At 41.5% G+C, this 26031-nt stretch overlaps 1 long non-coding RNA gene across 1 annotated transcript in view; it reads left to right on the plus strand.

Annotated features, from left to right (window-relative positions):
* The first annotated feature begins 1884 nt into the window (after positions 1–1884).
* LOC307036937 overlaps positions 1885–26031 on the plus strand; it is a 304273-nt gene continuing 280126 nt past the window's right edge. Inside the window, exon 1 of the long non-coding RNA XR_013807533.1 lies at positions 1885–1973. This is a non-coding gene — a long non-coding RNA (uncharacterized lncRNA). The remainder of the gene's footprint in view (positions 1974–26031) is intronic.

Raw genomic sequence — 26031 nt, forward strand, 5'->3', positions numbered from 1 at the left:
GTCGCACTGGAACACACCGCAAAGACTTCAGCCGAGCACGTACGAACTGCGCATGCGTGAGTGGCAATAACTCTCCTTACCAGCAGGCGGCGTTAGTGTGTATTCGTCATTCAAAAGAGGCAACAACCAGAAGACAGAGAAGAAGAACAGACTACGTGATATAAACAAACAACAAATGGCGTGTGCGTTCCATTGTCACTCTCGCCCATCGAAAACATGTTACGTACGGTAATGGAGCTATCAGCCATTGGAGTGTTGCTTGTGGAAGACATTCTCAAGCAACCGTTTCACTTCTCATGCACTGATTCGCTAGCTGAACAGCCAATCAGAGTGATTTCTTTGTCCGACTGCCTGTGGCCGACGCACGGCCGATTCAACATGTTGAATCGGTCGTGCGTCGGCCATGAAAGGCCAAATGAGGCGTGTCACGGCCGACGGTGCGCGACACACCAAATTGAGTTTGGGCGACAGGGCACGCTTCGTCGTCCGACTAACGAAAAATGGCCGATTTCGGCCTGGTGTGTCCGGGCCTTTACATAAAATATAGAAACAAGCAAACGTAACAAAACAAATAGATACCAGAATTTAAATTAAATAAGCACATCCAAGGCAATAAATACATTAAAACTAATATAACAAAAATAGTATATGTATTTATTATAAGAAATATGTAGCATATAGTGAATAAAAGTATAGAGAATTAGCAGCTGTTGTAATAAGATTAAAAAAAGTATATATTGCAAATGTTATTCACAACAATGTGAAAACAATATTACATTATAAAAAAAGAAGAAGTAAATATTGCACTTAAAGAGCTTGTGACAGCCTCCCAACAACTGTTGTGCAATTAAATATTGGGCTACTAGTAATCTCGAACCGTCATCTTAAAGAAGAAGGTGCGATACTGTTCCGATAAATATCAATAATTTCGAACATCGCAGGGAAATTCCATCGACTCATTTTGAAGTTTTGGGGGAAGCCGGAAGTGACATCAATGCGGGAATGCTTCACTGTGCGGCGAGAGAGCCAAATACGGACAAAGTGTGTTGTCATGTGTAGAAATGGTGAATTACTGAGTTTAGGCACGTTAATAACGTTTTAATGAAGTTGACTACAGTATATTCATATTTGTCAGTGCTTTCATGTCAATTCGGCGAACATAAGCATAAATGATCGTGGTGAAGATGATGATTAAATTAGGATTAAAAATCGGTAGTGAGAGCTGCTGAATTTCCTCCCGTCGGATGTGATATAAAAACAAATCGATTATTTTTGTAGTTGTAAACTCAAGTGGATGAAACTACATGTATTAGTGCCTTCATGTCAATTCGGCGAACATATGATACATTAAATGATCGTGAGGAGGATGATTTAAAAATCGTTTGTTTGAGCCGGTCTGCATTTCCTCATGAAAAAACAAACCGATGCTTTTTGTAGTTGTAGTACACCAACATGGATTAAACATGTGTTTTTTTTACCACAATGTTGGGGAAATTAATGGATAAAATGCACGGATTATGATTATTATTATTATTATTATTCCCACTCGGGGCGACTGTGGCTGTGAGGGAGTGTGGTCGTCTTTCAACCAGAAGGTTGTGGGTTCGATCCCAGCCCATGCAGTCAACATGTCGATGTATCCTTGGGCAAGATACTTAACCCTGAGTTGCTCCAGATGGCATGGCCAACGGTGTGTGAATGTTAGGTCCTAGAGTAAGGTACACTGCTCTGTATGAATGGGTGTGAATGGGTGAATGACATGTAGTATGTAAAGCGCTTTGAGGGGTCTTAAAGACTGGATAAAGCGCTATATAAGTACAGTCCATTTACCATTTACTCCGATCGGGACACTAGGTCCACCGTTTCCAGACGAATCCCGATGGGCCGTTGACAATTTACTAGCGGTACCGAAGTGGGCCGGTCGAGAGTCCCGGGATGATTTTTAGTCCCAGTCCACCACTGGCTACATGACCGTATTATCGCCCATAATTCCTAAACTTCTAACAGATAAAACATAAACCGATCCTTCAGCCTCATATGAGCTCTCAGGCATGTTCAAAATTAAACTGTCATTGCTGTCTGAGCTTGCTTCTGTGTGCGCCATCGTGCGTTTACATGCAGATGCTGGGATCCTGAACGGTGCAGCTGGAGCGCTTGGCCCGCAATGACGTCACACATAATTTGGCGGGATTTGAAGAATCCCCGAGAAGATCCAGAATATGGTCAACATTGAAGGGCAGATTAATGGTTATCGAAGTGCAAATATCCAAAATGGGTTCAGTAACGGTTTTCAAGGGGACAATATTTACTCAAATTGATGGGTTTGGATCAGGGGTGGGCAAACTTTTTGGCTCGGGGGCCACTATGAGTTTTAAATTTGACAGACGGGCCGGGCCAGTAGCAGATCGGAGAAAAAATATTTAGCTGTCCACTCCTCATTATACACTCGGCACTCAATGTTGACTTTTCTTTTCTTTGGTCCACTCATTGTTACAGATGCAGGTTCAAAGGTGAATTATTGCGTCATTGCGTCATCGTTTGCGTCTTGACGTAACCGTTTACGTGCCTTCTTATGACCCACACAGCGTTTTACGTCGCTGATTTTCTCCGCAACACCGCTCACAACAACATCAATAGAGGACTGTGTCGAGTAGTTTTTAATTATACGAAGCCAGATTAAATTAAAGAACTACTTCTCCTACCTTGTACCTTTCTCCAGAGTGCCGTGGTGTATTGTTTATAAATGTGATTCAGCTGCATTACCGCCCTCTGCAGTGCTGCTCGCCTACCGGAGTTTATTCTCCCGTTAACTCGCGGCAGCGGCCGCTGTAAAGTTTTCATTGTCTGACTGTCACATAAGCAGCTGATAAATATCCCCCATCCCCATAAGTGAATGTGTTTTAGTCTGAAAGCTGTTTGGCATCACAATGCTGTTATGAAAGTTTCTCTGGCATTCTACAGGTGATGTTAGCATAGCAACCGAAGCTAATCAGACTATCTTGACTACTTGTTGCTATCATATTGTGGCATAAGCCGTTTTCTACACGCATATTTTACCGACGTAGTTTTCGTTATGATTTGACTTGTGATGGCCACATGTAGCCCATGTATTGATTCCATCCGATGGTTGCAATAATACAAAACAAAAGGAAAACGTCTGCCTCTTCACAATGGTCAATAACAGTGAACGGATGGTTATTAAAGTAAGGTAAAATAAACAGAATCACACTAAGCCTGGTTAGTGTTGCCTGACTTTATATAAATGTTTTTTATTAGTGTGTGGTCGCGTTCTAGTCACTTTGCTCAGCGCTACTGCTTGTTACAACTTGTATTCGCCGATCTTGCCGGGTTGCCGAATGGGGCCAGCTGAGAGAATAGACCAGACTCCAGCACAGGTAAATTGTTTCTAGAGTGCGCCATCTAGTGGGATCAACTGAAATGCCGGGTATTGCAGGAAAAAGGCTAAATGAATGCGGTCTTTACTATAATTTGGACAAATTTGTACCAATATTCGGCGGGCCGGATTCATAAGCCCAATGGGCCGTATATGGCCCGCGGGCCTTAGTTTGCCCATGCCTGGTTTGGATGATGGGGGAAACTCGTGTCACAGGCTCTTTAAACGTGGGTAAGTTTGAGAAACCGGCTCGAGATTTTTTATATTCCATGGAATGCTTTTAACATCCCGATAGCAATGAATATCTTAAGTGCTTTGACAAAAAAAAATACAAAAATGTCATCTGTGGAGGCCGTAGTACTGTAAAAAGTACGACCAATCGTCTGAGCCGGCCCGGCTAAAATAGCTGGATGGCCTACCTGCCTGTCAGCCTTCCATCTGTGCACAAACTTATCTCGTGCCCTCATTGGTCATGTGCGCCAACGTGTGTGTTGGAGGAGGGACTCTGTAAGGAAGTGGCAGATTTTTTCCGCCTGCGTATTTTCAAATTCTAGCGCACTCGAGCTGGTTTCTCCAAAATTATCTACCCCACCTTTAAGTAGTGTTATTGCACAACAGTGTTTGTGTGCAACATGTGAAACATATATGATACTGTAAGGCTACTGTATTACTAAGTGAGAGTAGTTCAAGGGTTCTATAGTGTCTTGAGTGGCTCAGAAAGAGGAGTGTGCACCGAGTTCATTCTCAGTCAGGGGCATAGGAGAGGTGTGTGAAAATGGAGAGTTCCAAAGCGGTGAGTGTGACAGTGACCGCAGGCCTAGGAAATGCCACCAGTGAGCGCATCTCTGCTGGAGGGGCTGCCGCACATATCCCTGCCTGCATGATCAGCACGGCTCAAATGACAGCCATCTAACCCCATCTGTCAGAAGGACAGATTATTAGTTGCACTGCTCGCTTTGGGGCCAGCTGCTCAGTCCAATCTCTGGAAGTGTCCCCCGAGGAGAGGGCAACAGGTTCTTATAGGCCTACTGTAAAGCAGGGCATCAACGCTTTTTTAAAGTTCCATATCTGATGAGCTCTTGCCACAGTCACTCAAGTGTTTGCCTCCTTTACTTTTACTCCTCGGTCATGCACTGCACTCTGAAACTGTAGAGGTCACAGGGGGAAAGCACAGCAGCAGTAGGCTTACACAACGCCTCTATGAATTACTTCCTTTTTCTAGAGAAATTGATACTCTGCACACAACAACGCCCACCTATATTTCTCCAGAATGTTTGACACAAATAGATTGAATAAACACATGCACAATCCACTCAAAAACATCCCGTTCCTGAATTTAAAACATTTTTTATTCTCGCATTAAAATAATTATTTGATATGCATATTGACTATATTTATGAAACATGACTTTTTTTAATTATATGGAGACATATTATGGACTAATATGCAGATCTCCACATGTCAATATATCTGTTTTTATGAAATTTCACTCGATTACAATTTCTTTTTTAAACTTGTATTTATTGACTTAGTTCATTAACAGATGCACTTTGCTTGGAATCAAAACTATTACAAAATAAATAAAGTATAGGTAAATCACAAAAAAATGAAATACAAAATAAAATAATAATAGAACAAACATGACTTGATCTTAAAGATTTATCTTCCTTTTTTTGTGCTACATTGTGTCATAACCTGGAGGTGAATATTTCCATAAACTCTGTTATCTACCTTAACCTCCGGCACACCCCACTCCACCCCCGCCTCCACCCTTCATCACAATAATGCCTATGTAACATATTAACCACCTTAAGCACACAGGGGATGATTCACTCTCCCTTGCAAGGCCACCTACATTCTGCTTCCACCGTCTCTCTCCTTCAACTCCTCTATATCCTCCTGCATGTCGTAAAAGGCTCAGCCACTTGTCTACACATGTTCATCCATCAATCATGACATCCAGCCAATCACCTCTCCAGCTGTCCTCAGATCCCACCTGCTGCCAATCTGTAAGTGACAGGAGAAATAATCATGGAGGTGGATGAGACAGGCGTGGGCTTGCTCAGGGTGTTTTTGATGGTTCTGGATTCACCCCAAATGGATTATACATAATATAGAACATATCCTTCCTGGTCCCTCCCATGTCATGTACAGACAGAGATATTCACATTCAGTAGCATCCTCGAATAGACGTTTAATCATAAGATATGTTTTGTATCTCCAACAAGTATAAACCCGTGGGGGGTTTGGTCATGTGTGAACATGTATGTTTCTGTATGACTGTCCAAGGCCAATCTCACATATTTCTGCACACATCCAGCTTATATTTTGTGTATGTTCAAGGACCTTTCATGTTGAAGGAGATTAACAATAAACAAACTAAGAATTGTATAGACTTTTACATTCCTTATTGATTGCTGTCAATCCTGCCATCTTGACTGTATAGGACCTTGGAGGGACAACGTTATTTTGAAAGTTTTTTTATTTGCATTTTAGGAAATTATCTGTTTAGTGATCATACATAACACAATTAGATACAGTTAAGAGAAATTAAATAACAAAATAACAATCCATAAATCAAAAGAAAAACAATTAATGAATGAACATATTAGATTGACTGTAGCTAACAGATAACAGCTAACAGATAACAAATACATCTTTGATACTCACATTGATACATACATTAATGGTCACATCTTACCATAGAGGCATAATTTTATGTTTGGTATGTCCCCCCCACCTAAATTTAATCAAAGATGTGAACTTATTCTCATCGTTATTTTTTCCCATTCCATACATTTTGTTCACCAGATCCTTCCATTCCAAATGTGTTAAGTTATTATCTTTCAACGAGTTCCTGGGGGGATAATTGAGTGAGATTCAACTCTCCTTTTTTTCGTGAGGGGAGAAGGAGAAGATTGGTATTTTTCTAGTTTTACTATAGTTCATGATAATATCATCTGCTTTATCTATCTGTATAGAAATGAGACTTGAAAATATTGTATGTAACAGCTTTAGGTAGTTTATGTAAAAGCTCCTTGCGTTATTGGCTATAGACACTTTACATACGGCTTTTATCATTACAGGCGGTTCTTTAGCGCTCCCAATTAGCTCAGCGCTGTCGATGTGTAAATATTACCGACTAAGGATAATTGCTGTATTTATATTATAATTGCGTGAGGCTGATATAGCCTTTCAATTGATGATGGCAATGCAGATAATGTATGTTCTCTTAACAGATAGGTTTGAATGATACATTTATTTTACATAATTTCACAGTAATTGGGCTTCATATATGCATTAGGATTATTGTGCCTACGTAACATATGCATGGGATTTAATAGAATATGATCGAGGCAAAAGGCTACTGCTAACTGAAGCTTTTATGTCCATGAAAAGGCAATTTCACATTACAAATGTAACCATCATGCCATCATCTTTGAAATGTCAACGTTAAATCACTCAGAGTACTTGAAAAGTCATTTGCATGCTCTTCACTGACAGCACGTTGTTCTGGATGTGTAATGGAATGAAGCCAGGTGTCTCATGGTTGTATGTGCTTTGACAGTGATTGAAAAATATTACCCCATAATTAGAGAAGGGTCGTTGTTCTGCCCTGCAGTTCAGCAGGAGGAGCAATCCTCAGACAAACAAAGCCTGTCTAAAAAGGTTTTGTCGATTGGTTTGCCAGACGATTGAGCCTTGGGGGTTACCATTTCATATAATATTAGACTTGATGATCACTGATTAGTAAAGGCCTTCTAAACATAACCCTGTCTCAAATGACGTTCCCGTACAACTGAAGTGCAATCACAATTAAGTTTTGAGGGAACCATATTTTTTCCAGGATTCAGTCGCAAACAAATGGGTAACAAACATCTTTGGTTAGGTTCAGCAAAAGATCATGGTGGAGAATGTTATGGTTGGCAGCTGTCTACTCTGCGAACACGCTAAAATATTATCTGTCATGCCTCTAGATAAGCTGTCTTTGAAACCCTCCCCAAAGAAGGAGAGCATGTGTGAAAGTTTTTGTGTGCATGGGGTGTTTGGAAGGGTTGGTGAATTATTTTTAGGAGGTGTCGTAGAGGAAGAAAGAATGGCTGTGTGGTGGGTATCTTCCAGTGTGGGCTGACCTCTCCTCAGGTTGCCTCTTACCCCCTCCTCTCCTCCAGTCCTGAGAGGTCTTGACTGGAGGGGCCATGGGAAAAGGCTCCAATGGACATCAAAGGCAGGCCTATGTGGGAAATCACCAAAGAGGGCCTGTAGAGTTCCCTAAAGGTCACCAGGGGTCAACTTTCATGTCAGCACAGGCCTGGTTTGGGGTCAGAGGTTTTTGGCATACCTGTCCAGCGCCACACAGACTGTTCTTGCAGGAAATGATTCCCACTTGTCTCAATTAGGGGGCCTGGCTACTGAAGGGTCTATGTAAGGTTTGTTTATGGCTATAGTTGTTGAAGAGGAGGAGGAGGAGGAGGAGGAGGAGGAGGAGGAGGAGGAGGAGGAGGAGGGCGTAATCTGTGTTTAAAAAGGGCAGGATGCCTTTAAGGTTGTCAGTGGTATACAATAATAGGACTATTGTCAGCTTCCATATGGGGGTTCACATCACAGGAAACAACACTTCCAAGTTTATCCTCTCGGATTCCTGTTGATAATGACATTGTTGACAGAAGTGATTACGAGGTATCCTATAAATAAAAATACTTAGTTAGCCATGTGATAGTGTATATAATAACACTGACCAAGAGCATGTTTGGTATGTTGTCAATAGTATCGGATTAAGCCGTTTGTTTGGTATGCTTTTACATTTTGATAAAGTGTTAAAATCTTTAAATTATTTTATTGTACAGACTAGACATCTACCTATTTGCTTTAAAATTAAGGATAGGGTAATAACACTGTTACATATTATTTTAGGGCGTTGAAAGGGATAAAAAAACATGCACGATTCTGCACTGATATCTCTTTGGACTTTTGGGGAATTTTGCCCCACATCCTTAAACTAATGCCACATTTCAGCTACATGATTCAGCTTGACTTGTCTTACCTCACTTTTGGTAATAGGTTTTTTCCATATTTCACTTTCCACTGTGCTAAATGGTTAAATTATGTTTTGCTAACACTGACCCTAACAGAAAACAAGCAAGTAAATGGTCTAGTCTCCTCTGGGCTGCATAGGTCAAAGGGTCACTTGGTGATCTGTCATTCCCGCTAACCAAACCCAAACCCAAGATGATGCACCGGCGTGGCTTAGTCCCAGAAACCTTGCTAACTCTCAGCACTGCCCTCGGTGTTGCAATGGCTGTACCGGCCACACAGTAAAGTGGGTGGGGGATAGCTGGAAGACATGTGCCTGTGGAACTCAAATAGGAGATGCTGTGGAATGCGCTGAACCAGGAAGAACACGGCTGGTGTCACCTTCCCACGGAGGTTAAGAGGAGAAGGGGGTGGGGGGTCGGGGTTGTTTGGTGGGGGCTGCAGTCATTTATCCACGTGGGAAACAGAAAGTAGTGACACATTAAACTGTCGTCGCACAAACAAGCCTGTGACACTGTTGCCAGTCACTGTTCAAGAATGTTGGCTGTGGGATTATTTTGAACTTCCCACAGGGATAGGAAAGGTTTTTTTTGCCTTTGCCCTTTCTTTACTGTTTGGCAATCAGCTGGTTTGTTTTGAACGAGACATGAATGGGGCATTTATTCGACTGATAAACAATATCACAGATGAGTTTCACCTATAAATAGCCCTGAATGAAAACTCGCCTGTGGAACATTGTTTAAAAATCCCCATGACTAGCAAACACTACCTTCTCTTTCCGGTTAAAGTTATTCAGCTGTTCTATTTTGCTTCTGCCTGTTGACTCAAACCCCCGAAATCCCACCTCCCTCCCACTGTCTCTCACTCCCCCTCACCCCCTCCCCCATGACACTGTTTACAGTCGATTTGCATTGTTTCCCAAAGAGCAGGGCAGGCAGTTATTGTTGTTATCGTGATGGCGGAGGGGTTTTCCCACCAGCTTCTCCTTTCCTCCGGCGGAATCAAAACACCTCTGTGTTGTTGCCGGTGATGTCATGGCCCAGAAACGACTCAAAGCTGCTTCCCTGGGAAACCCCATATCAGGAAGTCCAGACATTTCTTTCCCCTCCTTGATTGTTATAGCAGAGCAGCTTGGAAGAGACTGTTTCTGATTAGGTTCCCATACTGCCGGTGGATGCGGCCAGCACAAACCCGCTGAACTCAAATAACGGGGCTCTGCTGCTCATCTGCTCTTTTCTTTCATTGCTTTGTTTCAGAATAAATGGATGATTTGTGCTTGGCAATGACAATGAACCAATACTACAATGAGGGTGTAGCTACTGCTGCCAATATTTGTGTTTTACGGTTTGTTTTGCTATTTTCTGTATTTGCATTTGGCAATAAGCAGTGAGAGAGAGTTCAGCTTTCACATTTGACAAGCCTTATGAAATACTGTCAACATGAAAAGAGGAAGACAATGGCTGATGGATTAATAGACCCAAACCAAAACCTATATTTTGCAGGTACTTCTTAGAATTTGAATTTAGCAGATTATTTTGGTCTACGTGAAAGCCTTTTTAGATGGGTATTGCCATGGACTTGTCACATGACTGCTTTTGGACATATTTGTGAAACCATCTCTGGGTGGGAGTTTCCCCTGACAGAGGTTGACTGTCAACTACCGTGGCAAACCACTGACTGGTGAACGCCATGGAGTCTATGGACATTCATACAAGACCTTTTTCCCTTTTTCATACAAGCCCTTTTAGCCTTGGTTATCAACCAATGATGACTGGTGTGGGTTTAATATTTGATTTCATTTTCGGGGTCAGAAATGAACTCAACAGAAGTACATTTTGAACTGTTCATCAGGGTCTATGCTCTCCCCTAACACTTATTTGTTGTTTTTGCTGATTGCAGTTTTGACAAAATAAGTACACAGGTCAAAACTAAGAAAATAAGAAAAACAGATTTCTTGGTGAATATGCATTTTAAATGTCAGTTTTGTTCTCTTTGTTGGCGCTTTTGGTGAGAATTACAAATTGCTTATTTGGATTTCATCACAGACAAGAAGTTGTGAAGGCATTGCATAAGTGGGCCATAGGCTGGATCGCCATTGTGTTACCTCAATCAGCAATTGAAAGTGACTTAACGGACCTTTACATAATTACTTTTACAACAACCCCTCATAAGCAAACTAAGCAAACCTTGATCAATACAGAATCTCACCAATGATAGTTGTGAAAAAATCTAGTAAAAGTAAATACATTTGTCTTTAATGATATTTCTGAGTTCAAAATAATGTGTTTCACCTGCGCAGTAAAATGCATTCCTTCCATGAGTGAAACCTCACTGATACTCAACACAAAAACAAATAACCATTAACCTCAACGAGTCCTGACCTTATCAGTGGAGAATGTTAAATATTCAGTGTCTTTCTTTACTTAAGCAGCTTTTGCAAATTGCATTTTTACAATGTAGATCAAGAATCCATTGTGTAAGGACCCATTCACATTGAAGAGGTAAAGCTTGTGTACCTTCAGTTTCTCTTGTGGAAACCTGGTGAGTGCATTAACCTGTGAATGGCAACAAAACATCTGGAGGCCTCTCCCTCCATGGCCTCCTTTCCCTGCTGCTATTCCTCTCCTTTGCAGAGGGGAAGCATGAGTAGTCGTCTGGCCGCGCTGTCCCTGGAGGGGAGGGCGGGAATGCGGAGCTAAAATTCCTCTGCTCCTCACCTCCTTGTCCCATTCCATCTGACTCTTTCTTCCCCTCGCAATCCGTCTGCTGACTACACCCTGTCTCCGTGCCATCAAAAGATAACACATACCCGTCATTCCTCTGTGATAAAACAAATGAAATGACCACCAGTAAATAAACATCAAGCAATTTAGTGCTGGACGTGGTGTCCTGTTTTTGTGTTTTTCCCACAAAGAATCGAAACATCCGGTGTTCTGTATACAGGAAATTCTGATCCTGATGTTCTCAAAGGAATGCTTTTGTTGTTTCTTCTCAGAAGTAATCAGCATTATGAATGAAACCGAGCCGCTGTGCACAAATGGTGTGCTTTTATTGTAGTTCTTTCTTTCTTTTTGTCATGGCCTTCACTCTCTGCTCTCAGCCACTCTTTATGGCTGCGGTGACCTTGAGGGTCGCAGTGGAAGTTAATGATAGAGCAGACACATGGGGAAGCACAAATTGCCGGTGCAGCTCAATGAGTTTAAAGCAGCTGGTTGACTGGATGAATGATTGTAGGGACTGCCACTTCAAACTTTTATTTTCTTTGGACTCACATGAAACAGAAGTAATATTGTGTTTTTTAATCATCATCTGCCTATTCACCCAAACGTTTCATAGCTTACAGTAACCTGAGGCCGAAACGGATCAAGCTGACTTGATTGTGATATTGGGAAGCAATGATTAAAGAAAAGAATATTCCCGAAAACAATATAATATGTGTCCAATATGAGCATTTTTGCATGATTGTTAAACTATATCATGTTTTATCATGTTGATAGCAGTGATAGAAGAACTTCAAAAATAAAGCCAGCAATACAAAACTGTAAATGGAAAGCAAACTACTTTAGATAAAGTTTGGTAGTTTAATCTGGAACAATATCATACGTCATATTCAAAAAGTTGATCATAACAAGATAATAATTAGTAACTTGCTTTACAACAAGGAAAAGTATATTCTATGTTAAGTTAATAAATGAATAAGCAGCTTTAGCTGTCAGATATATGTTGATGATTAAAAATTGCAAAATTTCCTTCAGAAGTTAATTATTAATACTAATAATAATGATAAACGTTGTTTATATTGTACCCTTTGTACATGGAATGCCGCAGATAGCTTAATTGTCCATTAACTGCTACGTATGTTTGTGTTTTTCCTTGTTGTTAAGAAATATGTGTCTGCTAAACTTAGAGAATGTGCTCAGAGGCCTGTACCATGAAGCCGGATTTTCGCTTAGCGGGCCAACTTCAGGGAAAACTCTGGATTTCCGGTCCTACGACGCTGGTTCAATTCTTAGCGTGCTAGATCTCCATGGTAACTTATGCTGAACGGCTAGCCTGGTCCGGAGCAGGTTAGGTTCCAGAATAAGAGATCAACTCAGGGAAAGCACCGCCTGCTGACCAATCAGAGCTCCGTGTGCGAAGTTTAAAGCTATCAAGTCATATTACAGGAGAAAGGAAATACTGAAAAACTGCCGTTGCAGGAAAGACGGCCGGCAAAAATCAACTGACTGTGTGAACGTGAAAATTAATAGAATATCACCTCCCATCTTAAGAGCAATCTGACTATTATAACATTAGCATTAAGAAAGCTTACTTAAATATCTGCCACAACATAAGTAACCGGATCAAAGTAACATTATGTACAGTCCACGGCACTCTGAGTGCAGACGTCGATGTGCCCCATTATCATTCATATCACATCATATCACATGTATCATATATTTCCTTATCTGAGTGAGCTTCTTGAACCGTATCTGGCCGTGCAACACTTAGGCCTACAGTGTCAGTGTACAAAGTATTATTTTAAGCAACACATTAAGTTGACGAAACACTCAAGTCAAATGTAATTAAAGTCAGATCCACTCGTGTCTTAGACGGGGCAGTGATATCATAAACCTGTTAATGTACGCATTCAAACCCCAACAACGCATTAATTTACCAGCTGTATTAACCTTGCAGGTGCAACTATGTGGCTTTTATCCTGGATAAAGTGTTTAAGTCATGGATGTTTAAAGTTTAACGTCTTCATATTTGTCTAATATTATAGTTAGAACATAGTTATACATTCAGGAAGTATGACGCTGCGCTCAGGGGTGGCGGGTAATGTAGGCTAGGGAAGGCTAAGCCTTCCCAAATATTTGTGTCAGTGCATCCTGGTAAAAGAAAAATATAATGCATAATATTTGTGTCTTTGACATTAGCGCAGCTATGCAGCAACCTGTGCCCTGTACTACGAAGCCAGTTCAACATACCCTGGATACGTTTGAGTTATTAACTAACCCTAACAAACGCGCTCTCGCTAAGCGGTCCTACGACGCTGGTTATCAACTCGGTAAATCAAGCCAGGGTTTCTCTCTCCAGCTGAGAACGCGTTCACGTGAAAGGGGCGGGGTTAGCAACATTTGAACAATCACAAACAGGGACAAGTGTAGCCTACTGACAGCGCAGCCTCATACTTCATAAATGAAAAGTAAACTATTATTAGACAAATATTATGAACTTTATACATCCATGACTTAAACGTATAATCCAGGATACAAGCCACATAGTTCCACCTGCAAGGTGAATACAGCTGGTAACAGAAAAAGTGTTTGAATGCGTACATTAACAATTTTATGATATCACTGCCCCATCTAAGAAACGAGTGGATCTGACTTTAATTACATTTGACTCAAGTGTTTCGTCAACTTAATGTGTTGCTTAAAATAATACTTCTGCATACAGTATGTGACAATGTAAGTGTTGCACGGCCAGATACGGCTCGAGAAGCTGACTCAGATAAGGAAATATATGATAGTTTAGTGCCGAGAGATAGGGAGTCGGAGGCGGTGCAATGGAGGTGTGAAAGGGTACTTTAAAAGAGAGCAGCCCGGGATAACAAGAGAAAGAGCCAGGAGGGCACACACTATATATAGGTAACACATAACATGTCCGTGTGGGAATAATAGCCGCAACTGTAGTTCCAAGTTTGAATTATGTCCCAGTGGTTAAATCGGTGGTCACCACAACAGGCTATATTATGATATTGTATGATCGATGATCTGATTGATAATGTGATATGAATGATAAGTGCGACACGTCGGCTTCTTCTCTTCCTACGGCAGTTTAAACTGTATTTCCTTTATAGGGCTACTTAATAGATGTAAACTCCACACACTGAGCTCTGATTGGTCAGCAGGCGATGCTTTCACTGAGTTGATCTCTTTTCTATAGACGCCGGAGGTAAAACAGTGTCAGGTAATTAGTTATTTAGCCTTCCCAAAAATTTGGTTTTGTGACAGTTGGTCCGTGAGATAATATAATAAAAATAAATACAACTAAAACAAATTAAAATAAATGGTTATATTAACCTTGGAAGTAAAGTGAGAATGTGCAAAAAAGGTAAAATAAAACATAATCAGATATAAATAAAAAATGTCCAATAAGATAGAACATAAATAATAAAATGTCGGAATCAGAAAAACTTTATTAACCATTTAGAATGAAATAAAAAAAATCAAAGGAATTATAAAAAAAAAAGAAGCAAAATAAGCCTTTGCATTAAAAAAATATTATTAAAAAATAAACTATAACGTGACAGTTGCTCCATGTTAGAATGAAATAAAAATAAAATATTTGTTTAAACATTAGAATTGAAGTAAGCATGTGCGATACAATTAATATAAAATACAATATTATATTGTAGTGCCGTGAAAAGGGAGTAGGAGGCGGTGTATTCAGAATGGAGTTCCAATCTTTATTAGCCATTAATATCAGAGAGGTTAACACATGACTGCTCTGCTTGATGCGCTAGCAGGAATGGCAGCTGAAGTTACAGGTGTTCCCTACTAAAGGGTCCGTGTGACAACAAAATACGAGAGGTGAATTATTTCCAATAACGTGTCACCACAATATAAACAATAGCTTCAAAAACTTCCATGTCCCTCCTCTCACTCTCAAACACGGATACGGAACTTTACTTTCATGCTTCTCACACGCCATCAGGGCCACTTGTGTAAGGAAGCCTGCTATAAACACTGGCCAGTGATGTGGGGGGGGGGGGGCTGGAGTCCCTGCCTCTGTTGACATGCTGCTGCCTGACGTCAGTGAGCTAGATCAACACAGGCCGCACGGGAGAGTCCTGTTGACTTACCTGGGAAAATGACTCTACACATCTTTAGCAAACAGGAGATGCGGGGGAGGGAAACACAAAGGGGGAGGAAGGGGGGATATGAGTTGAAAAATAGGTTAGACTTTATACATGCGTATAATAATCTGTTTATGGCACCGTATAATTGAATTAAGTCACTCGTAAATATTAAACTGCATTTTAAAAATGATTTAAAATGTGAATTATAAGACAGCTTCATATTTGCTTGTAACTCAATGTCATTTCTTTGCAAGCCCATGTCTATAATGCAATATAAAATGACTTACAATTCAATATCATCTGCATGTAGCACAATTTACAGTAATTACACAATTCAAGTGATATTGTGCAGGTGTTACCTTTCATTTGAGTATGTTAGTGTTTGAGTGAGATTTTAGGGGGGAAAAGTTGAATGTAAATGTTTACTATTATCAAAGAGTTGTCACATTGGAGTTTTGATTTCCTGTAATAGCCCCTTACACAAAATAATTTTAAGTTTGGTGTGTTGTAGCAGTAGCATAGATTTAAAGGGGCCTATTATGCTCAAAACCAACCGTATTCCCTTCATCTTTATTTCATTATTGGACTAAGAAAACAATTAAATGAATAAACAAAAATTAGACTGGACATTCCATGACTTTTCCATTATTGTGGGACATATACAACATATTAAAATGTATAACATGTGTGACCCACATTCCAAACAATATCCTCCATAGTAAAGAAAATAAAGCCAAATAATTCCTTCAAATAAAATGTGTTTTGTGCTCATTGTTATCAAGCATTATAACCATGTATGACTGCTTAAAAACATAATAAAACTGTTTATTCCTCGTTGTAAGTGTGTTTATAGGGCATTAGTGACATGGGTGCATAGCAAAGTGTCACGGAAACACATCGTGTGTTTAAGCCACCAGGAAAGGGATATACATTAAAGTCTTACAACATGGGTGTGTTAGGCAAACACACGGCGTCAGAGCAGAGCGACCAGTGGAAGCCCGTCAGTCAGCTGTAACCTGAGACTGAGACACACGTCAAGCGCTGACACCAGAGATTTCCATTTTCAAAGCGTGGTTAATCTCCCTTCGGTTTTTGCCTGCATCATGTGATCCTTTCCTACGTATGCCCTGTGGCACATGCACACATATTGATGTTTTGGCCCTTCAATCATATTTTCATCATTTATTTGTATTCAATCGTAAGAACAGGGGCAGTCTTGACACTTTTTCACCCGCAGCAGCAGCTCCATTATTAGACATGAGAAGTTTGACATTTATGATCTGAAAGACGGCTCCGTTCTGATCCAGATCCCGTTGTGTCTTAAACTTTTATAATACATGATACACATAAACACGTGATCAAGTGTTCAGGAAATCAGGTAATTTGTTTCAGTGGCTTCAGACAAACTTAAAATATCAGTGTTTAGGTGGGACACTTGGCATTTGTCATGCACTGTTCAATTACATTTTGGGTTATTTAAAGAAAGTTGGAATAAGATTAGGCTCCTTTGCATATGTTCAGATTTATGTCCTGGAATTGTATGGAAATGACCACACAAATAATTAAACGTGTCTTATTTCAGATCAGTGGAGCCACAACATTTCTACTTATTAGCATCTGTAGATGGATCCTAAATTGGCCAAAAGTTAGCATTAGATATTTGCTTATGGTGAGATACGAATCTGGGGCCGTATTCACAAAGGATCTTAGGGCTAAAAGTAGCTCCTAACTGGCAAATTTAGGAGAAACTCCTAAACATAATGGGCGTGTCAGTCTTAAATTTAGGACTCCTAATTGTAGTCACTAAGAGCAATTCACAAAGTATTTTAGGCCTAAAATTAGCACCTAAGTCTGGGAGAGCTTAAAAGTCCTCGAGAGGACTCCTAACTCAGTAAGACCTATTCACAAAGAATCTGAAAATGGCTGCGAGACGAAATGTTTTGGAGACAATGGAAGACTGTGAATTGATCAAGAGATATAGGCTAAATCGTGAGGGTATCAAACTTGTTGTGGAATTAGTGCGGGATGCAATAACATCCCCGACTAACAGGAATAACCCCATTAGTCCGGAAATAAAATGTTTGGCAACACTACGATATTTAGCAACAGGGAAAATGCAACTTTGCAATGCCGACGATTTAGGAATATCGCAACCATCAGTCAGCCGTGCCATAAACCAAACCATCAACGCGCTCTCTAGACCACATATCATCCAACAGTTTATCCGGTTTCCTTTGGACAATCAACAACTACACAGGATCAAAGCCAACTTCATGGCAATTGCAGGTATGCCCGGTGTGGTCGGTGCTATTGACATACAAATAATTGCGCCATCAAAAGATGAGGACGTGTTCGTCAATAGAAAGAAAGTACATTCAATCAACACGCAGATTGTTTTCATTCATCATGATAGGGGGACTTGAACGGCAGTATGGGCTGTTATTGAAAGTGTTTAAGTGCTGGAAATATGCTCATTGGATAATAGTTTGCAGGGTGCTTTTAATTGCCTCCTTGATTTAATGCAATATACGTATTTTTATTGTTTGCTCTCTCTTTAACGTGCATATACAACGTCATTATCGTGGTCTGCACAAACTTGTCATCATGCGTTTATTCTGCTAACTGCACTGTCCATAACTATTTGATAGGAATACATTTCTAGCCTAGGCTATTTCCTTGTTTTTCGGTGATTTAGTGGGCTCGTTTGTGGGATGTTGCGGATGAGTTTCAGCGAGACCGCCTGCTCTGAACAACCAATCACCGTACTGACCGCTTCTAAACTCATGCACAAGAATCGACGTAATCCATAGCAACGGCGCGTCACTCTTAGTTCACTCTTAGTGATTTATCCTTAGTATGAGTAGGTCTCAGCGGCTTTGTGAATAACTTTTAAGAAAAAACTCCTACGTAAAATGTTTTAGCGCGAGTTAGGAGCACTCCTAGCGGTAAGATAAAATGCTTTGTGAATACGGCCCCTGATCTGGAATATTATACAACATAGCATATATTTAATAAAATACTGCCTAATTTTTATAATTTTAAACATACAATTTCATGAAACTTGTCAAACTAAACACAATTGTCTTAATGCAAGTATTGAAATGGGGAAATGTTTTGGCTATATCAACAATATCAACCTTTAGTGTCTCCTTCTACACAATTCTGACCACATACAGGAAGTCATGTCTTGGGTTTCAGCGCCTTTACGCACACTTTCACAAAAACATGTCAGTGTTTAAGGTGAGACAAGGCATTTTTCATGCACTCGTCTATGCACATTTCTGCACTTTGGCATTTTAGCATCTGTTAATTCCTCCTAAATTCATTACCTCAATCAGAGCCAGTGTATATTTAACTTTGATGAAGTGTTCAGAAACCTTCAGGGAGTCACGTTATGTGTTTCAGCGCCTTTACACACCAGCCTGGCCTTTTAAAAAAAAACTACCATATAGGCCGATTGTTCATGCCCTTATTACGACCCAGAGACACGTTTTAAAGTGTATGTTGTTTCTTACACGACCACTAGAGGTGCTGTAGTGGTCGTGTAAGAAACAACATGCTCCCGGCCCGTTCATTGCAAATGCCCCGGAGGGACGTTTATTCACAAGAAATAACCCTCTCTGGAAAATCCTAAATTGTGGAATAGTTTGGCCATTAAAATGCTTTTTGATTCGATTTCTGGCGAGAAGGGTATATTGTACTCTCATAATCCACGTCCAGTGGATGTGTAGGATCTATAGTTTGATAGATATTACGAAGATGATTTGAGCTCTCACCAGGATAACGTGTATGCAGCTTCCATGTAAAGTTAGCATGGGTGAAAACAGTTTTTCCGGTCTCAAAGTTTTCCTAATAAAACCGGATATATTCCCCTCACTGTCAAATGATTACACAGTGATATCTGCATTACTCATCCACTAAAAAACATCAGTTTATCCTTGTTAATTACAAAATATTGATTGGTTTAAATTGTGTACAATGCTTTTGTGTTTTTAACCTTCGATTCAGAGAAACAAATAGTTTTTTAGGAGTTTAGACACTACAGTTTCCGAAGACACTACACTTCCCAGAATCCCCAGCTATAGTTTGGCACTACAACATCCGCCTTGCTTTACAAACCCCGTGATTAGTCATCAAGCCTTGTGAATTGGATGTTGGAGGGGCAGTGCGACAAGGTTACGCTGAGCGTCAAACAGCTCTATGGAATGGAACCACGGCAGACTTTCCAAAACTGGAATTGGACGGGTCCAGCACCCCCTCCAGATCTACCCATGCTGGCTATTTTGTGTTTCGCAACATTATATGGCACGTCTCTTTATAAGACGTTTTCGTATTTCCCACAATTAGAAGTTGCCAGTATTAAACTGTGTACACCCTGGAGGTTTAGGGGATACGAAACACAGTGGTGTTATCAAATTTAAAACATATAATTAATAAATGGGTGAATTAATATACCCACATGACAGCTAAGGTCAGAAGAGCTTTATTTAACAGCTGGTCTTATGTCTGTGACCCCTCCTCTTGTTCATTGATAAGCCTGAAACATGCACTTGTCAAGGTTCAGAGGCACATTTTGCAAATATGGCAGTAGCCATCGATCATCTTAAGATAAGATAATATAATATATACTTTATTGATCCCAAGTTGGGAAATATTTTTGCTACAGCAGCATACTACTTTGTTCTACTCCACTACAATTCAGAGGTTAACCTGGTATTTTTACTCCACTACATGTATTTTAGTTACTTTGCAGATTCTGATTATGATGTGAAATATAAACAACCCTTAAATCAGACTTTAGTTACACCTGAGTCAAATTCAGGAAAGGTGATTGTCAAGTGCCAAAATAAACTATGCAATATATTGGACGTTAAGTACTTTGTCAGACGTCATATTTATCTGTGGATAGCCGCAACGTTTTTTTCTTACTCAAAAGAAGACCTTAACTTAAAGTGCTCTTTCATGTTTAAATAAAGCCTTATTAGTTGGTCTGTTTTGCACATCCTCCTGTTAATACCTTTGGACGTCCTCCACTAAACTGTTTTATTTTAGAGATCAATCTTCTTGATATTTTATATTCTATATTTCTTTCATGCCTTCTACTTTCCCCCAATTTTGTATGTAGGCTACTCTTAATATTTAAATGTTTTCATCAAATAAAACGTATTCAACAACATTCAATAACGTGCTTTAACCACTAGGCGGTGCGGGTTAAAAAAACAGTGGTGCAGTTAATAAAACATAATAATATCAAACATAATATGACTATTAACTTTATTGTGAAATCAAAACAGAACGGTAAAGAAAAATACAGTTTCAGTCTCTCGATTTTGAAGCTTATGCATTGTACCATGAACCTGTATAGACCTGTAACAGTCAACTGCATGAGGAGTTGGAAAGGTAGTTCAGTAAATAATATCTTCAAAAACTACAAAAAAATCCCTTTCTATCAGCTGTGCACGGTTATAGTGTAAATATAACCTATCTAGCAATTGGATCAAATATAAAAGTCAGCCGAATTAGTGTTGATACTGCAAGGAGATGTATTGTGTGAAAAGAAATGGAAGATGTTGTTTAATTGCTAATATATTTATGATCCACGTCACATATTCAGTTTTGGCGGCAGTTCTTCCTGTTTGTCTATAGTCTTCTCACTAGGGCTCTATAAATACATAACTACGGCAGATATGTAATATTTAATGCAGCCAAACCGTGTATTACAATGCCGTTATGTTATGACTTCCAAAGAGAAAAGCAAGAACACTCGGAATAAAGTATTATTTTATTTTAAAAATATATTTTTCCGATTTCATATCGCATAAACACCATCTCCCAACATGCATTGCGGCTAAAACAATCAATGTTTTAGCCTATCAAAACCTCTGAAAAAAGAGAGGTGTGTCTCAGAATCGAAAGAGAAAAACCTATGGGAAAAACACAAAAGCATTGTACACAATTTAGACCAATAAATGTCGTATAATTAACAAGGATAAACTGATGTTTTTTTATTTGATGAGCACTGCAGATATCACTGTTAAATCATTTGATCATTGGTTTTATTTTGAAAACGTAGAGACCGGAAATACTGTTTTCAACCCGTAACTTTACATGTAGGCTGCCTCATACCTCAAATCATCTTCGTAATATCTATCAAACTATAGATCCTACATATCGACTGGACGTGGATTCTCATAGTACAATATACACTTCTCGCTAGCAATCTAATCAAAAAGCGTTTTAATGGCCAAACTAGCCTACAATTAGGATTTTACAGAGAGGGTTATTTGTGAATAAACAACCATCTGTAACGTTAGCATTCAACGGGAGCACTAGATGGCGAAAACTTTAAAACGTAATTATAGGACGTATTAAGCGCGTGAACAAACAACATATTTGGTCGTAATAAGGGCCCAAACAATCGGCCATTTGGTCGTATGAGTTGGAGGACTTGTTGTTAGACACACTAAAGTCTGTTTTAGGTGAGACACTCCAATGAAACGCAGCATTTTTCATGCACTGTCAAAGAGTATTGTGACTATTTAAATGACATGTCTTCTTTCAGACTAGTGGAAGATAGCATCAAACAACTATACCATTTGTCTTTTTAGCATTCGTACATTTCTTCTGAATTCACTCATTCTCCATTTGCAGAGATATCTGTTCTGGAATTGTATGCAAATAGTACTCGTTTGATAAAAAAGTCCCTCATTTGTATATTCAAACATACACTTTGATAAAACTTGAAATACAAAAAGTAAATATATCAATGTCAGTATTCAACTGGGGAAGTTTCATGGTGACATCTATTAGGCCCCGGCCCCACGAGGACGAAAACAGTCGTTTGCATTACTGTTTAGTCTCATATAGACCGTTCGGCCACACGAGGACGACCGAATATGACAGTAAACAACTGCGGTAACGATAATGGGTCCCAAGGTGTATAGAAGGGCATACGCAACGCTCTGGGGGGTCCAACGGCTCCGTGTGTGCGCCCTACACGATCATTTTGTGATAATGATGACGCAATAGCCCCGCCTCTGCTGCTCACCCCCGCGTCAAAGTAAACTGCACACTGAATTCAGATTATTTATCTTTCTCTCGATATGGACATAAGACACGCAGCTCTGCTCACCTGCAGCTTCTCCCGCTGTGATGCAGCGGTGAACGGAGCAAAACACACACTTCAAGTCAGATCATCACCCTTAGCTATTTTAATTACCTCTCAAACTACCTAAACTACTTATAAATATGTTTATTTTTACTGTCGGCCGGGTCACTCATTACTGGATCAGCTGCTGCATGAGACAGACACTGACGCTGTCCGAAGAGAGGGAGGAAAAAGAGAGGCTCCATGTATTTTATTATTAAATTATATAGATTCGTTATTCATTTGTTTTAAAGCTCAATAAATAACAAAGAAGACCTTTGACCGGCACTTTTATCTATTTGTCCGGAAGATTTCAACTTTAATAAACATTTGACTTGCGAAAAACTCTGCCCGGTTCCCTCGGCCCCCACCGCGGAGAATAAACAGAAGGGCAACCATGACAACCATGCTTCTTCGCTGCTTTTGTGGAGGAAGTTACAGCGCCACGTAAAGGCTCTTGCATATGTACTGCAGCTTCTCCAGCGGTTGGGACTAAACGCAGCGCCATATAGAGAACTGCCGCCCAAACTATAGGTTACTTACGTAACCCCAGTTCTCAGAGTAACATGTAGTGAGATGTCTCACTATGGGATGCTCCTTCCAGGGGTTCAAATGGGGTTCGAGTGAGCCCATCTAAAACCACTGTCAAGTCCCATAAGGGCACCAGTGACCTGGAAACAAGGAAGAGCCTGCGAGATCCCTTCATAAAACGGCAGACCAAAGGATGTTGGCTAGCCTTCTTACCCTCAAAGCCCACATGGCATGCAGCAATAGCAGCCAGGTATACTTTGATCGTAGAAAAAGCTCTGTGTTTATCAATGAAGTCCTGTAGGAATGATAAAATCACCCCAACAGGACATTGAAAAGAGGTGTGCCCTTTTTGAAGGCACCATTCCTCAAACACCCTCCACTTACAGTCATAGAGAGACCTGGTGGAGGAAGCTCTTGCACTCTGAATAGTGTTTATCACCTTCTGCGGGAGACACACTGTATTCAGATTATACCACTCACGGGCCAGGCCCATAGGGCCAGGCGCTCCAGGTGTGGGTGAAAGATTGTCCCCACCGCCTGAGACAGTATGTCCCTGCGTAGGGGGAGCTGCCACGGCTGTCCGCACAACAGCTGATAAATCTCCGCCAGCCAGTACATTGCAGGCCAGTGCAGAGCTATTAGGATCAGTGTGTGGCGCTCTTCTCTCACTCTGGCCAGAGTTGGGGGTATCAGCGCCAGGGGTGGGAACGCGTACAGGAGGACCGGAGGCCAAACGTGCGCGAGCGCGTCCACGCCTAACGGTGCGTTTAGATCGCGCATTGAAAAGAACAGCTGACAATGAGCATTTTCTTTTGATGCGAACAGATCTACCGCGGCTCGGCCGTAACGCACCCACAGCTGACTCACAACCATTGGATGTAGAGCGCCATGACGCGCGGGGTTTAGTCTGAGGGCAGCTACCCAGCGCTGAAACTCCCTCATGTGTAAGCGTACCAGTCGTACCACCAGGATGGCTGACGCCATGAGCCCCAGTAACTGCAGACATGATCTGAAGAGAACATATTTGCGCAGCCGGAAATGAGCGAGACAAGCTCTGAAAGCTTTCACTCTTTCCGCTGACAGGCGGGCTGTAAAGGGCAACGAGTTCAGGTGTAGACCCAGGAAGAGTACAGTCTGGGCCGGGGACAACATGCTCTTTTCTGTGTTTATTATGAAACCCAGGTCGAGCAGGTGTTTTACGAGGATATTTGTCTGCGTAATAGCCTCCTGTTCCGATTGTGCGAGAAGCAGCCAGTCGTCTAGGTAGGTTGCCAGGCGAATACCCTGTTGTCTTAACGGGGCTATCGCGGCTTCCGTACATCGCACAAACACTCTTGGACTGAGAGACAGACCGAAGGGAAGTACTCTGTACTCGTAACAGACAACCTTTAAGGTGAACCTCAGATATTTCCTATGTGGGTAATATACTGGGATGTGGAAATACGCATCTTTCAGATCGACTGATGTGAACCAGTCGTCTTGTCGCACGAGACGTAGCAGAGCTGTGTGAGTGAGCATTCTGAATTTGTATCTTTTGAGATAGTTGTTTTCTCAAGAGCTCTCAAATCCAGTATTGGCCGAATCCCGTTCCCTCCCCGTTTGGGAACGAGGAAATACTTAGAATAAAAGCCACTCTGACTCTGTTCGGCGAGTATTATAGATATAGCCTTTTTTTCTAGGAGCAAGAGAATCTCTCGCTCCAGAATATGGGCTGACTCTCCCCGGGCTTGTGAATACAGAATGCCCGAGAAGCGAGGGGGGGGTAACAGCGAATTAGAGTCTGTAGCCCCGTGTTACTGTCTTGAAAACCCAAGCAGAAGCTGTGAGCATGTTCCACCTTTCGCTCCTTAAAGCGAGCGGAGATGTCACTTCTCTTTCCCTCTGAGTCTCTATTTGTTGTGTTAGGGGGCCCTCTAGCGTCTGAACACGGCGGTACCCCAGGTTGATAACCCCAGCCAACACTGCGCATGCGCGTGGCGGTGGTGTCTTCAAAGCTCCAGCCGGCACTGCGCATGCGCGTGGCGGTGGTGCCTTCACAGACCCGTCTATTATGCGCTTTTTGAGAGAGGCCGTAGCTGCTCTCAAAAGAGGGACAGGTGACACACTGTTTATTGTTTTTATTGTTTTTCTTTTCATTTTTTTGGACTGCGCCCTCGGCTTGAAGCCTGGATGCGACAGTGAAAAATGGTTTATTCGAAAACAACGGTATTTGTGACATGTGTTTTTGTGACTTAGGCAGATAGCAGAACTCGCTGTATCTGGTATTAAGTCCGTTTCCCTTCTGGTGCAAACTTGAGGATGGCGTTGCGGCATCACTCGAGGCAGCGGGAAGATGGGGGCCTGGTGGCACTCCGAAAACACATCTGGAGCTGGGGAACAGGGAACTTTCAGCTCTGTCACCGAGGAGAAGAGAGGAGGCAGTCAGGCCGCCCGCTTCTTCTTCCTCGACTGGTGACTGAAAATCTGATTCGGCTGTGCCTGAACGGCTGCTGCCGGAACCGGAGATTTTCTCGGCCAGCTCGTCCTCGTCTCCTGCCTGGGCTGGGGACTCCAGGCGGGCTGTGGCCTCTACTGCCTCGGTACCTTGAACCGGGCAGGACGTGAGGCAACTTGGGCGAACGAATGCCGCGAGACCGTCGCAGGTAGCGGCTGGACCCTTCGGGGGAGACATAGGTGGAGGGCCTCGTCTTCCTTCTTTTTCGACTCACACCTCCGCTGCATTGAGACTAAAGCGGAGCCGAAAATATCCTCGGGAACAATAGGCATGTCGAGAACATCCTCCTTTTCCCGGTCTGGGAGGGTGGTCAGGTTGAGCCACCTGGCTCTCTCCTGTATCAGCATCTCCGGGAAGACTGGAAGGAGCTGCCTCTTTGTCCTCGCTGCTTGGGGCAAAGTCTTCCCCTCGGAGCGAGAGCTGGAGGTCTCCTTGGCCATTTCAGGCCATGGGATGTCCAGCCTGGACACGGCGTGTTGACACATGGCCTGCAGGTCCATGCTCAGACAGGGCGAAGCTGGTGCGCTATCGCCCGGGAGAGCAGCCATCGCTCCCGGCTTTGCAGTCTGAGCTGATGACAAGAA

This window comes from Notothenia rossii (assembly GCF_949606895.1).
Source record: "Notothenia rossii genome assembly, chromosome: 4".
Taxonomy (NCBI): domain Eukaryota; kingdom Metazoa; phylum Chordata; class Actinopteri; order Perciformes; family Nototheniidae; genus Notothenia; species Notothenia rossii.